Genomic DNA, 12726 nt, shown 5'->3' with positions numbered 1-12726 from the left:
CAAACCTGCCCACGTTAGTCCAACTAAAGGGAGAGCGTCGGGAGGCGAGGGAGGAGGAAGGGGGAGGCTGTGGGATGGAGAGAGCCCTCCCCGTACCCCTCGGCTGTGCATCCTCGCAGCGCCGCGGGGAATGGGGGGCTGTGTGTTTGGGGGGGTCTTTGGTTTGCTCCCCTGACCTGCTGGGGGTGGAGGAGGAGGATTTGGGAGGGGGGGATGTCCGGCGGCGGGGTTACATTCATCGGGCGGTGCTGGGCGGCACGGCGGGAGCCTCCCTTGCTGTGCTGCGAGGCCGGGGCTCCCGGAGCGTGTTTCTGCTCCTGCTGCTTCACCTGCTGGAGCATTTCCCTCATCTTGCGCTGTGCAGTCTTGGGGAGGAGAAGGGAAAAGCAAGAGGTGGGGGTCAGGGCACCGCTTCTCCCCCCACCACCCACCCCCGAGCCCCCACCGAGCATCTCGACACTCCCAACAAGCTGTAATTAATTTCAGGTTTGTTATGGGTTAGTCCCACACATTGATGCAAGGAGACGGAGCCAATTAAGACTGAAGTATTTATTAGCAAGCGGCAGCAAGCAAAACAGCACTGGGCGGCCCGGGAGTCTCACTCCACCGACGGCTCGCACCCGTTTCCCGAAAGTCCCTGGTTTTATACTCTTCTTTTTCCGGTAGAGGGGTACTCTGCATCTGCACGACACGACTTGTTGCTAGGGGGTCGTTTTCTGCTTTCCTTTTCCTCCTGGTGGTCGCAGGGATGAAAGATTCATGTCTTCCTCACATCATGTACTCTTCGTCTTCATGAGCCCCCCTCCCCTCCTCCAAGTCTTTTTCACATCCTACTTTGTTTGCATAACCTGACCTTTGCAGTTTTAGCCTTGCCCGCTCACAGGATGCGGGCTATCTTGCAACAGCAGGTTCAGCAATTGCCTTTTTGTAAAACAATGTGACAATGCGAGTTTCTAGGTTTGGTGAACAAACAGCGCTGAGCTTATCACAATTCCCCCCTTTTACTTTTCACTATTTTGTTCATCAAACCGCTTAAGCGCTTGTGCTTGAGCTTTTATTGTGCTTGAGATAACCTCCTGTCCAGACGGTCCTTGAGCGACTGGTTGGATCAGCAAATGATCTTCTGTTACTTATTACAATCCTTCCCCTCTTTTTCTTTTATTTACAAGAAATTTGCTGATCAAACCTGGACAGTACTTCACAAGCTGCATTTAACAGAGTTTTCATCTGGTATAATCTTCATTTCTAGTTTTGATTGCTTTATTACCATTAGTTGCACTGTTTCTAACCTGTTCTTAACAAAAGCTACAAATCTGTTAACAATAACAAGGCCCGAAGGTTAGAATTAACCACAGTATTATGAGGGGCCCCGCCAGGGTGGAAATTAAGGTAGTTAACTATGGTGCCAGTTGAAGGGTTGGTGCTCATTTCTTGAGGCCGTGGTAGTGAAAGGATACCAGCTTTCATTGCCCCACTGTTTAATACCTCTCTGCCTGTCCTCGTCCACTCTCGTGCAGAGAGCAACGGGATATCAACATCTGCTCGGCAGCAGCAGGTAGTCTTCAGGGGAATTTTCTGGCTTTCCTTTTACCACGCCTCTCTCACTTTAGTAACTCTGCTGTTAATTTATCAATAATTCTTAAATATATTTCCACCTGTTTTGTTGCTGGGCCTGTTTCCAGAGGAATCTTACAGCGCACTGTCTTAAGGCTCAATACCAGTTCATTTCTTATACCTCCCAGGGTTCAGATATTGATAGTTCTCATCCCCAAAATAATTTACAGATTTTTGCTTGACTTTCTGATTCCTGATATGTCAGATTTTTGCCACAATTCATACAGCAAGATTGCATGTTAAACGAGACACATGACCACTTCCTACCAAACTTTGCACACTTGCAAACAACCCAACATAGGTATCCAGAAGTATGGTGCTTTATACATGGTTAAACTATCCGTTACTTCTCTTCTGGAAAAGTGCATTTACCAGTCTTGTTCCTTAATCTTACTCAAAGGTCTCTCGGTTCCGACGTCATAGTCCACCTTTCTGGGAAGATAGGTCTTTTTATTCTGCCAGTGTGGGTCTATCCTTTCTCCGCTGTCCGTACTGCTGTATCTGTGTTAAGTAAAACAACAAAAAGGTCCCTCCCAGCGGGGCGTTAAAGATGTTTCTTTTCTGGTTTTGGTCAACACCTGATCTCCAGGTTGGATTCGGTGTATGGAAATGTTCAAGGGAGGTCTCTTCTTTTAGTGAGTTCTAAAATATACTCCGTTAAGATTTCATCTTCGACTTTCAGGTGTTTTACTAATATTCTGAAATCGTAAGGCATCCCATACAACAATTTAAAGGGGGATATACCAGTATCTGTTCTTGGCTGAGTTCTAATATGTAGTAAGGCTAATGGCAAACATATAACCCAATTCATTCTCGTCTCTACCTTCAGCTTGGTTAGATGTTTCTTTATCTCCTCATTCATTCTTTCTACTTTCCCAGAACTTTGAGGATACCAGGGAGTGTGGTATTCCCATTTTGTTCCAAATAATTTAGTTGCTTCTTGATTATTTTGGAGGTAAAATGTGGGCCTCTCTTCCAAGAGGACTTTAATAACTGTTTTCGCCGTAGTTCTTACCACCGAGAAGGCTTCTACAAAGATCATCAACCAAGACTAATAGATACTGATATCTCTCAACCTTCGGTAATTCAGTAAAATCTACTTGGTTTTTTTTTGGTTTTTTTTTTTTTTTTTCAAATGGTCTTTTAGCCAATTCACGCCCTTCTTGTACTTTTTCTCTAAGTTGTCTCTTATTCACTTTGTGACAGGTTAAACATCCTTCTAAGATCCTTTTTGCTAAACCGTATATCTCGACACAGGCATAGTTGTCTCGACACATCCCATAGTAATAGGGATATATATATTACTATGGGATGTGTCTCGACACATCCCATAGTAATAGGGATATATTTAGCTGAGTATTACAAGATTCCGTACCGTCTCAAACACCAATCAACAAAAACTGTGTCTTCACCTCAGCAAAATGAGCTATTACCCTTGGAAGCGACCGGGCGAGACTTGCAGAAAGGCAAGTACTTTCCATCTTCTCAGACAATGTTTACCAGTTTTTAAATTACTGTTAGAGGAAGAAACTATGACATCATTTGCCCATCCTCCCCGCTTTTTGAACTTAGTGATGATGAAAGATAGCATATTACAAAGAGGATAGAAATACTTTTAATTTTCCCCCATATATATAGGGGATCAGGCCTAGTACCAGGGGATCAGGCCTAGTTACCAGGGGGTGAGGCCTAGTCAGCATGGGTTTATGGAAGGCAGGTCCTGCCAAACGAACCTCATCTCCTTCTATGACAAGATAACCAGAATCTTGGACGAGGGAAAGGCTGTTGATATTGTATACCTGGACTTTCGAAAAGCATTCGATACTGTCCCCCATACAATTCTCGTGGAAAAACTGGCTTCGCAGGGCCTGGATGAGCATACGATCCGCTGGATCAAGCACTGGCTGACTGGAAGGTCCCAAAGAGTGGTGCTCAATGGATTTAAATCCAGCTGGCGGCTGGTCACAAGTGGTGTGCCTGAGGGCTCAGTGTTGGGACCATTTCTGTTTAACGTCTTTATTGATGATCTCAATAAGGACATAGGGTGTATCATCAGCAAGTTTGCAGATGACACCACGTTAAGCAGGAGTGTTGATTCCCAGGAGGATAGGGAAGCTCTACAGAGAGACTTAGATAGATTGGATCATTGGGCCAACATCAATGGTATGAGTTTCAACAAGGGCAAGTGTCAGGTCCTGCACTTGGGCCACAATAACCCCGTGCAGCGCTACAGGCTTGGGGAGGTGTGGCTGGAAAGCTGCCGGGCAGAAAGAGACCTGGGGGTTCTAATTGACAAGGGGCTGAATATGAGCCGGCAGTGTGCCCAGGTGGCCAAGAAAGCCACCGGCATCCTGGCTGGTCTTAGAAATAGCGTGGCCAGCAGAAGTAGGGAGGTGATTGTGCCCCTGTACTCAGCACTGGTGAGGCCACACCTCGAGTATTGTGTCCAGTTTTGGGCACCTCAATACAAGAGAGATATCGAGGTGCTGGAGGGAGTGCAGAGGAGGGCAACGAAGCTGGTGAAGGGCCTAGCAAACAAATCATACGAAGAGCGGTTGAAGGAGCTGGGACTGTTTAGTTTGAGGCGGAGGAGGCTGAGGGGAGACCTCATCACTCTCTACAACTATTTGAAAGGGCACTGTAGAGAGGTTGGTGCTGGTCTCTTCTCACAGGTAATTAATGACAGAACAAGAGGGAATGGCTTCAAGCTCCAACAGGGTAGAGTTAGACTGAACATTAGGAAAGAATTTTTCACAGAGAGAGTGGTCGGGCATTGGAATAGACTGCCCAGGGAGGCAGTTGAGTCACTATCCCTGGATGTGTTTAAGAGACGTTTAGATGTGGTGTTGGGGGATATGGTGTAGGGGAGAACTTTGTAGAGTAGGGTAGATGGTTGGACTCGATGATCCCAAGGGTTTCTTCCAACCTAGACAATTCTATGATTCTATGATTCAATGATTCTACATATATTGTCACACACGTGGTGACTCCCTGTAACAACTGAGTGTAGATAGAAAAGGTGGAAATGGGCTGTTAACCCTTCGTGTACTTTCCTGAGATATACAACATACGTCTTTCATAGAGCTTTTCTTCATGATCAAGATTTGTGTGGTCTAAGTTTAGCCACCCTAAGGTTAGGAATGTAGTTTAAATTTCTCATGTAGGCTCTCTGTTGGAAATGGAGAGATATAGGCACTCTTTTGGGGCTATTTATTGAATCATAAGACAGTGCCAAAGACAGGTGAGAGGACTCACTTTCCCAGAGGTGCTCCGTGCTCTCTGCTGGCTGTCTTGAGTGTCTACAGGATTAGATGCAGTGATACACCAAACTTTTATATTACTAAATGTAGATTAAATAAATACCCCCTTGAAGTGTCTTGTAAAAGGTAGTAACAAGAGAGTTCCGTTTTGTTTTGAATGTTGGGCTTTATCCAACATAATTAAGGTCAGAGGAAGACAAGCTAATAAATATTTACCTCCCTTAATATGTTTCTCCTTATTCTTGGCCAAGTGGCATGACTGAAGAAAATATAATTAGTTTATTCAATGAATCAGTAACAATATAATTCCACTATAGGAGGGAGAGTTATGTTCTCAACATGACAAGACACCAGAGTAATCAGTAGATTAGGCATGAAGAATTGCCACTGACCTGCCACGTGTAATAAAAAAGAATATTATTGTTTGTTTTGTGTAAATGTGCGGGATAAAATCTTGATAATACTGAGTCGTTGTTGGGACGGACACAACACTGGACATCAAGTTGCAGCAATCCAATTTCTTTACTTAACAAGCAGTGCTTTTTTATATTCTTTTACCCAGGTGCTTATCTATGCATATATTCTAGCATTCTACTTTTGCCCGATACGCTCTCACATCACACACTGTTCATGCTGTGGTCAAAGCCAGGATGTTTGCCAACCTTTATCTTTTCACTTAGCTCTTCTCAGGACTCCCCAGTCTCTTCAAGGGTACACGGATATCTGCTCAAGGTCAACGTTAAACTCGCATTCTGATCCCTCGGACCAGCCAAGGTTTCCCACAGGATAGAATACCCTGTTGGTCAGTTTTGGGTCACCTGTCCTGTCCGCTCCTCCCTCCAGGTGGGACCCCACTATGCTTTTCCGCTTCTGACCCTCCGACGGGGCAAATAACAAAGTTGGTTGGCCTTGTCTGTTATGGCAATAAGTATAAGCAGGAGCCTCTCTGCATCCCATGCCTGGGCATCAGCTATAAACAATTGGTCTGATCTCTCTGAGAGAGTGAACACTGTCTGCACAATATGCAGTTATTTTAGTAGTTAGAAGAGGCCCCGCTAAGAAGCGAAGTTACTGAACAAAATTGGTTCTGTTTTATCTCAAACCAGGACAGTCTCCATCCACAACCTTGGGGGATTCCTCATATACAGGGGTGAAGAGGTGGAGGGTCAGATGTACACATGCGGCACGGGCTGCGTTAACCCCCGTGCCTCCCACTGCAGGAATGACCGCAGGCAGGCACACTGTGAACCAAACATCAAACCTTTAATGAATTAAGAAAGAGAGAGAGATGTGGGAGAGTGGGGCTGGGGCTGGAGTGGGTGGGTGCGGGTCGCATGCGGTGGGGATGCGTGCTCCACGCCTTCTCTATCAGCCCATGAAGAGAGGCTGGGGGAGTGTGGGGCACTTTGCCCCCCAGCATCCACCAGGTTTCTGCGTCGCTTGGTGGCCATGGTGTTGTCATCAGATGCCCTCCGCTTGTTGCTGCCCATGTGCTGCCTGCTGCTGCCCACTGCGGCACCGTCCCGCTCCGGCGTTCCCTCCCACAGGGGTTTGGAGTGTTTTTCCACCTAGCACACCACCATCTTCCTCTTCTTGGGTGGGATGTTGGCCCACGGGGAGGTCTCTTGCGTCCTGGGGGTGCCGTGTGGCGCGGGGCGCTTGGCCTGCTTGCCACCCGCCTCTCCCGATCTAGGCACAGCCTGGCAGGAGACAACGGCTGGTGGCAGCAGCGAGCGGGTCAAAACCTCCTGGGACTGCCTCCTCAGCAGCTCCTCCAACAGTTGGGCCATGCGGGGTGGCCGATGCTGGGGGACAGCCGGGGGTCTGGCCAGGGTTCTTGGCAGCGGGTGACAGAGGGTTCTCAGCAGGGAACTCTCTGGAGGACTCTTCAGGGGATCCTTCCAGGGACTCTTCACAGGACTGTCCTTTAAAGTCTTCTCTGAACTCTCCATGGAGGGACAGCTTTGCTGGTTTTGCTGCCTCGGCTCGGTGGTGGCCGTTGGAGGGCCCCGTAGGCGGGCTCCTTGAGCAGGCTGACCTCAGAACTCGTTGCCGATAATACGGCTATTACAGATGTTATGAAGGCCGAGGCTTCGCGGGGATGGGAGGACTCGGCCTTCACCGCCTTCAGCACTGTGCGTTCGGTGAGGATTTTCTCCCCTATTCCTTCTCCTTCTCTTCCTCCTCCTCCTTCTCTTCCTCCTTCTCTTCCTCTTTCTCCTCCTTCTTTTCCTCCCTCTCTTCCTCCTTCTCCTCCTCTTCCTCCTCTATTGGACTGAGGGTTGGCTGCCATCTCTTGGCTCTGCGTCCATGTTGTCTTTTGGGCATTGCTTTGCCCTTGGGTTGGCTGGTCATGGGTTGGTTTGTGTCGGAGGAGACCCTTGGGACCACCAACCGCCGCCTGGAAGGACACAAAGGGAGAGGTCTACCTGAGGACACAATGGGTTTGGGGCTGCTTTCTGCCCCTCCCCATGAGCCACGTGCCTCCTCATGTAGCCAGCAGCAGGTTGGCTGAGGAAACCCCCTGTGCCGGGACCCTCATCTGACACACAGCTGTCCCATTGTCCCTAGACCACGCTGGGGCTCTCCTGAAGAGCTGGAGAAGATCCAGCCCTGTGAAATGGGGGTGTTCCCGGCAGCCACATCCCACCCCTCCAGGTGCTGCCTTCACCACTCTTGGGTGGTGATGACCAAGGAGCGTTCAGGGCTGGGGAACGGGCTCTTGCTGGGTCAGAAAATCATGGAATGGTTTGGGTTGGAAGGGACATTTAGAGGTTCATCTAGTCCAACGCCCCCCGCTGTCATCGGCAGGGCCACCTTCCAGTAGACCAGGTTGGTTCCAGCCCCATCCAACCTGACCTTGAACACTTCCAGTCAGGCTGATGGAATGGTTTGGGTGGGAAGGGACCTTTGAAGGTCCATCTAGTCCAACACCCCTGCCATGAGCAGGGAGGTCTTCAACCAGATCAGGTTGCTCAAAGCCCCATCCAACCTGGCCTGGAATGTCTCCAGGGATGGAGCGTCTCCCACCTCTCCGGGTAAAATGGCCCCGTGCGGCCGCCCACCCTGAGCCTTCAGCCTCACCTGGCCAGAGACCTTGTCCTCTTCTTCTTCTGCAGCTCCAAGATTTCCCCGAACTGTGGTGTTTTGCTTTGAGTCGGGCTCGGAGCAGCAGGAAAGGGAAAACCGGGAAACCCCACTGGAACCAGAAAGAAGACACCTCCTCAGAAGAGCGTCGCTGTGACGCTGCCAGACCACCCAGCGACACGCAGGGGGTGCTCAGGCCCCTTCCCAAAATGTCTGAGGGTTGGACATTCTGCTCCTCTAGCAGCCCCATCGTGTCCTCCCCAACACCAGCACCATTTCCAATGTGGTTTTCCGACTTCATCATCATCATGATGGTGAGGAAGGAGGAGCCGGGTGGTGCCGGGGAGGGGACAGGTGTCATTTCTGAGGGGAAGAGGGGGAGGAGAAGGCCTTGGCCCACCATCCTCCCACTGTACCCTTGGGCACATCCCACCCCGGGGCTCTCTTTTGGTGACACCAACAAATCGTTAGGACAAAAGGCCCTCAGGAGTTGGCCTGAAGCTTTGGGACAAGTCGGAGCCTTTTGGCGCTCAACGTCGGCCATTTCCCCACAACATGGCAGAAGTTGGCTGCCCGTCCCATGGAGAAGAGCTGGGAGCTGCTTTACCTTTCCCACCTTGCTGGAGAGCTGGCAAACTGTCTTTTCTCGTCTGCACATCCTCACCAGGGACTTGTCTCGAGGTCTTGAGGAGAGCCCTGGGTGGGTGTTTGGGCACACACTCCATCACAAACCTGGAAAGAAGGAGAAGACACCCATATGACCCATGGCACCACCAGCACTTGCCACTTGCTGCGGCCACTTGCCCGCAGGCAGAGTTTGGCATTGCCATGAAGGCCATTGACTTCCCAAGTCTACCACATCCCATCCCCAAGGACGGGCCTGGGAAATGGAGTCGCCCAGCAAAGAAGTCCAGGCCACCACGGGAAGAAATGTCATCCAAATTCCTCTGTCTTTCCCCTCAGAGCTGCCTTATGGGAGTGACTGCGGCCTGGAGACATCATCAAGAGTCGCCGCCTGGTGTCCCCAGGACACCCGCAGCGGCACAAGGAAGAGATGCTACCTTGGGCGTTGGCATCAAAGAGCGGCTACAGCCGCCAACGTACTCACTTGGGAAAGAGGATGACACGGCCGGAGAAGCTCAGTGAGGCCACGGGTACCACTGGGGACACAATCATGTCCTGCAATGGAGGAACACAAAGATTCAGGACATCCTCAACGTGGTTGAAGCACTGCACACTGGAGGATGCCAAAGACAGCAGGACATCCTCAATGTGGTTGAGGGTCTCAGTGTTAGAGGAGGCCAAAGATGGCAGGACATCCCTCAACGTGGTTAAAGCACCCCACATTGGAAGAGGCCAAAAATGGTGGGACATCCTCCACATGGCTGAGGCACTCAAGTGTCGGAGGAGCTTGAGGCAGCAAGTGTTGGCAGGACCGTAACTCTCACCTGGACCGAGTGGCTGAACGTGTCCTGAGGGACCCGACACAAGCAGTGCCAGAACACTGCCGTGGGACCGCACGCACCACAGAGAAACCAAAATGCTTACCTTGAAGACAACCTTCTCCAAGTTCTCCTTCCCAGACAGCCTCTCCAGGAAGCTGCGGTAGAATTTCACGCGCACTTTCGTGCCTTCGATGAGGAGCACCCCCACCTCCCTCAGGATGAGGGCCACATTCTCCCCCTTCCCCAGGCAGTGCGAGAGGAGGGTCGTGGTGCCTTGGATGCAGTCCACCACTTTCTGCCGGGACACGGCGGCTGCCACGGCCACCTTGGAGTACTTGAGGGGCTCCAGCTCCTTGTTGCCTGGAAGAACCACAGGAGAAGGATGGAGACGCTCACCCGGTGGCCCGTGTCCTACAGCTTGTGTGTCACAATCATTGCATTGCCCCAAAAAAACTCAAAACCACTCAATTATTGGACTTTGGAGTTGCTTCAGAGAAGATGACCATGCAGTCAGCCATCTTACCGGGCAGGTAGTCCTTGTTGTCCATCAGGTTGTGGACAACAGCAAGGTTCCTGGCCAGGTGGAACACCGGCTTCTGGATAGTCAGGGTTTCATCTCCGACCTGGACGCGTTCGAGGACAGTACCGAAGGAGCCAAGGGTGGGAATTCGGACGCCCTGCAAGTGGACGAGAAGGGTGGGAGGGTGAGGACTGGCTAGAGGGAAGATCTGGAGGTGACCTCCCCCATCCAGGGATGGTGCTTCAGGCTGGATCCTGCCCTCTCCCACCGTTTGGAGGCACGAGCTGGGCGGTGGGGAGAACTTTGGGGAGGAGATGTTGAGTCCTTCCCCTCCTCAGGAGAAAAAAACAGCACTGGAGTTTGGGCAGAACCAGGATGAGGCCATCCCGGGGGGGTCTCCAGCGACCTGGATCAGCCCTACCAGAAGTGACACCAACATTGCACAGGCCCCGTTTGGCCGTCAGTGGGGACTTTTGGGGTGAGATTCCTGTTTTCTGAGGAGTTGAAGGGTGAGAGCAGGCCACGCCCCAGGGGGATCCCACCACCCCTCATGGTGCATGAGGAGGACGCGGGTGTTGCACCACCTTGTGGAGCAGGAGTTGGTCTTGAATGTAGCCAGCCACTGCATCCCAGACGGCCGTTCGCTCTGAAAAAACAAAGAAGAACCAGGTCAGGCCCCATCTCCACCAGCTCTCAGGTCCACCCCAAACATCTCCCCCTTGAGCCGCGACGCGGTGGCAGACGCCAAGTGTCATGGCTGGCTCCGAAATGGTGACAAGCCCTTGAGTCTTGGCTGCCGGAGAGGTGGCTGCGGTTGGCCGTACCTTCAGCGGTGACGCTGGACATAGCGAAGGTGTGCTCCATCCCATCCCAGAAGTCCATCTTGGTCCGCCTCACGCTGGCAGGTCGGTTCTTGGTGGCGACAGCCATGTTAGAGGTCATCTTATGGACGTTCCTCCAAAGTGTGGGACCCACCACCCGGTGGGCCCTTTTATACCCCCTGAGTGGGTGTGCCACGCACCTCTTGTGACATCAGGGTGACATGTTCATCGCTGATTGACTGATCGTGGTGGCACGGCAACCGCCAACCTCTGGTGGGGTGGCCATTAGCAGGGAGAGCTTCAAGCAGCTCAGGATGCTCCAAGCCCCGTCCAACCTGACCTCGGACCTTCCAGTCATGGACACACAGATTGGTTTGGCTTGGAGGAGACATTTGAAGGTCCATCTCGTCCAACCTCCCCTGTCTTCGGCAGGGGCATATTCCAGTAGAGCAGGTTACTCAACGCCCCATCCAACCGGACCTTGGATACATCCACTCAGACCCACAGAATGGTTTGCATTGGTTGAGTTGGATTTTTGGGTGGTTTGGGTTCCAACAGACCAGGTTGGTCCCAGCCCTGTCCAATCTGACCTTGAACCCCTCCAATCAGACTCATAGAAGGTTTGGGTTGGTTGAGTTGGATTTTTGGGCTGGAAGGTTTGGGAACCAGTAGAGAAGGTTGGTCCCAGTCTCATCCAGCCTTACGTTGGACACTTCCAGTCATAGACCCACAGAACGGTTTGTGTTGAAGGGGACCTTTGAAGGTCCATCCAGTCCAACCTCCCCATCATCGGCTGGGACACCTTCCAGTAGACCAGGTTGGTCCCAGCCCCATCCAACCTGACCTTGAACACCTCCAACCGGACCCAAAGAACAGTTTGGATTGGATTTCTGGGTGGTTTGGGATCCAGTAGACGGGGTTGGTTGCAGCCCCATCCAACCTGACCTCAGACACTTCCAGTCATGGACCCAAAGACTGGTTTGGGTGGGAGGGGACCTTGGAAGGTCCATCCTGTCAAACCCCCCAATCACTGCAGTGGCCGAGAATAAAAGTAGTGCCACAAGTGGGGCGGGTGCTCCTGCGTTATTGTATCTCATCCTATTGTATTATTTTATCTCTTTCGTTTATTTTGTTTTTTCCTCTTGAGCTGTTGAGCAGAGATGGTTCTCGTGCTCTCTTCCCATCTCGGGGGGGTCGTTGGGCTGCGGCGTGGGGCTGCAGAGCCCGGGAGGAGAGGACAACCCCGAAGAAAAGGTCCCCTTGCCGCCCTCCACCAGCAGCGGTGGGATGGGTGCAGGGACCCTCCTGCCATCGGCTTATCCCGTCCCCTGCGGGAGCCTTTTTCTGCAGCAAACCGACCCAAACCGACAACGGCACGTTGGTGCTTCTTGCTAAATGGGGACGGGGGAGAAAACCAAATCTATCAGTTTGTTCTGTAAGGATGGAAGCAGCGCATCCCCAAACAGGGCCAAAATCAGGCGGCTTTTACAGGATGGGGTTTTGCAAAGCTGCTGGTGCCAGTGCCCCATGGTGACGGTCAGAGGGGGAAGAAACTGGTTGAGCCCTTAAAAAGAGGAAAAGAAAAAGGCTCGGAGGAAGGGAAAGGTGCAGTGCCGGGGTTTCCTTGCTGCTGTTCCTCCGTGCGCGTGCGGATGCCCGTGCGCGTCCCCTCCACGCTGCCCTCCGGGCAGGACCGTGCTCGCTGCTCCGGCTCTGCCTCCCTGGAGGGGAAAGGTCCCGGCGCAGGAGAGTCCCCATCTCTCCCCCCTTCCCAAAAGATACTTTAATTACCGGAGAGGTACATTATTACGCCGGTGACCCACAGTGGCTGTGGGGCTGGGGGGCTGTGGTACCAGCCCTATTGCTGCCCTACCCTTAAAATGGAATTATACACTTCTAATATAGGACAATTTGGTTTTCTTTTTTCCATTTTGTTTTCCTCCCTGTAAAAGGAGGGAGCGGGGCTGAGCTTCACTCCC

The 12726-nt window shown here is 51.7% G+C and overlaps 1 protein-coding gene across 1 annotated transcript in view; it reads right to left on the bottom strand.

Moving 5' to 3' along the window:
* LOC309685242 (protein ELYS-like) overlaps positions 1–12726 on the bottom strand; it is a gene marked incomplete at its 3' end in the record, with an annotated part of 238044 nt that overhangs the window by 28959 nt on the left and 196359 nt on the right. The window lies entirely within an intron of this gene.

Source organism: Vanellus vanellus, assembly GCF_965231255.1.
Source record: "Vanellus vanellus genome assembly, contig: HAP1_SCAFFOLD_36, whole genome shotgun sequence".
Taxonomy (NCBI): domain Eukaryota; kingdom Metazoa; phylum Chordata; class Aves; order Charadriiformes; family Charadriidae; genus Vanellus; species Vanellus vanellus.
This window is presented reverse-complemented; position numbering and strand designations above follow the sequence as displayed.